This window comes from Ixodes scapularis, unplaced genomic scaffold (genome assembly GCF_016920785.2).
Source record: "Ixodes scapularis isolate PalLabHiFi unplaced genomic scaffold, ASM1692078v2 PGA_scaffold4__175_contigs__length_147842914, whole genome shotgun sequence".
Classification (NCBI taxonomy): Eukaryota; Metazoa; Arthropoda; class Arachnida; order Ixodida; family Ixodidae; genus Ixodes; species Ixodes scapularis.
Genome location: NW_024609879.1, coordinates 75,192,119 through 75,194,432, shown reverse-complemented (window position 1 = coordinate 75,194,432; position 2,314 = coordinate 75,192,119). Strand labels below are relative to the sequence as shown.

Genomic DNA, 2,314 nt, shown 5'->3' with positions numbered 1-2,314 from the left:
CCCTTCAGGAACATGCTTCATATTTTACCTTCATTTGAAATCACAAATAAACTTGGTGGTGATAAACAAAGCTGGTCACAGAAGCATCCCATCCTGACCAACCTTGTCTTCAACAAAGACTTGCCGTGATCACCATAGATTTATGAATAATCACATGCGCATGTAGCTATAGCTTGAAACTGACATTCGGTCGAAGTGTACTCTCTTTTCTTTCATAAATGAAACATCATTTGAGAAATAAACGTATTCAGCACTTTATTCGAACTAAATGTTGAACACAATACAAAGATATTGTAAAAGCCCCACGTGAAGCAAATAACACATTTGAGGTCAGGCCTAAATTAAAGCGTGTCGTGCCGACACAAGACATTTGTTCCCTATCGTATGAATGGTAAGCGCATCTGCCTGATAATTCGTGATGGCTTTCAAATGTAAACTTTCTGGACACCTTCTTACTATATATGCATGAAAATGCTGATCAAATTCTATTGTTTTAAGCTTTTGAACAAAAGTCAGACTGCACTTGCTCATTTAAAAGATGTTACAGACCAGAACAAAAGTGGGTTGTTCAGAAGAGATGTCGGTAACAATAATGTTGCCGACCACATACTCAGTGCCGTTGAGAGAAACTGACATGAGAGAAAAGATGTTCTCACGGCTTATGTTATTTTCAGAGATGTGGTGCTTCACGTCAGGAGGCAAATGCTCAAACAGGACAGGCTTGCATCCCGTTGTGCTCATGGTTGTGCTGCTGTCTTCGCAAGATTACAAATACATCTCCTGCCCTTGGTGGCGGGTTGCAAAATTTGACGTGATATTTTTAAATTTTCTTAGCTTTCGAGACAGATCTTTAAAGTACTGGTGTTTCCCTTAGTATCGCATCGCCCAAAGCCTAACAAGCTGTCCGTACATCTGCATATATTTAGGATAGTGGATCATGAAATGCAATTTGCGATGGACAGCAACACTTGGAAATGTCTCCATGAAATCAACGCAAAAGCACAAAATTAGGCGTCCAAGATATGCAATGTGCACGACTGTTACTTGTCCACTCATAATGACGTCAACGATCTTTCTCAACAAAAGCTACAGCCCCCATACCTTTCGCTCTCTTGGAACACACTCACCCACATAAAATGGCAGGTATCAGAATAAACAAAACAGCTGCGAGGCGTTTCCTTTGATTGTCTTTTTTTTTTGTAACATGGCCATTGACACAGCTTCTGGCTTGTTTTGTTTGTCATTCTCGCTGCAAGGGTATCTGACAATGGCAGCATTTAAAACTTCTAATGAAAAAACACCATATTTTACAAGTGAAGAAATTACTTGTTTCAACAAGAACGGGATGACGCCTTCATGGCGTCATCCCGTTCTTGTTGAAACAGATAAGGTCTGGATGAAGGTGCTGTGGAGGATGAAAACCAGAAAATGCCACGGCACATTCACTGCTTACACTACAGAGTGACAAGGAGTTCACAGGTGAGCAAGCTGAGGTGGTGGTTGTGCACTGTGGGGGTTCTTTTTGTGAAGTCAGAAGGTCGGTGCTTTCTTGAGATTTCCTAGCGTAATGTCATACAGTGTCGGCATATCCTGCCTTGGCTAAAGCTGCATTTGAACCCTCCAAGACGATGCAGAGAGAGATTTACTCCTGTAACAAAGAACACGGACCCATTTAAAATTTCTCCATTGGCAACAATGCCAACCGTTTCAAGGCGAGTGATGTCATTAACTAGGGGTTCAAGCACCTTTTTTAAGCCATGCACTCTAAGAAAAAATCGAGCCTCTGGGGAGCAACGACAGCATTTGGACCATTGAGTTCCCATTTGCACCTCGCGGGGACCATCTGGTTGGAACTACCCAGGTAGCACACGATGTCGGCCGATACTGGGATTACGTCGGCCAGTACCGGGAGCTGTACGGCGGATCCCGGCCAGGGACGCCGGTAAGAAACCGACCCCGGCCGATATCGGGGACTCGTTGTCTAAACTGGCCAGCGCCAGCCGGAAAGTTCCCGATACCGGCCGACATCGGTTTCTTGCTGTAGTCACCGGCCAGTCTAGCCGTGGAGTTTCCGGTGACTGGCCGATATCGTTTTCTTGCTGTAGTCGCTGGCCAGTCTAGCCATGGAGTTTCCGGTGACTGGCCGACATCGTTTTCTTGCTGTAGTCACCGGCCAGCCTAGCCATGGAGTTTCCGGTGACTGGCCGATATCGTTTTCTTGCTGTAGTCACTGGCCACTCTAGCCATAGAGTTTCCGGTGACTGGCCGACATCGTTTTCTTGCTGTAGTCAGCGGCCAGTCTAGCCGTGGAGTC

The 2,314-nt window shown here is 45.2% G+C and overlaps 1 pseudogene; it reads right to left on the bottom strand.

Annotated features, from left to right (window-relative positions):
- Positions 1-336: 336 nt before the first annotated feature.
- LOC120839944 lies at positions 337-1,726 on the bottom strand (annotated as a pseudogene).
- Positions 1,727-2,314: the final 588 nt, after the last annotated feature.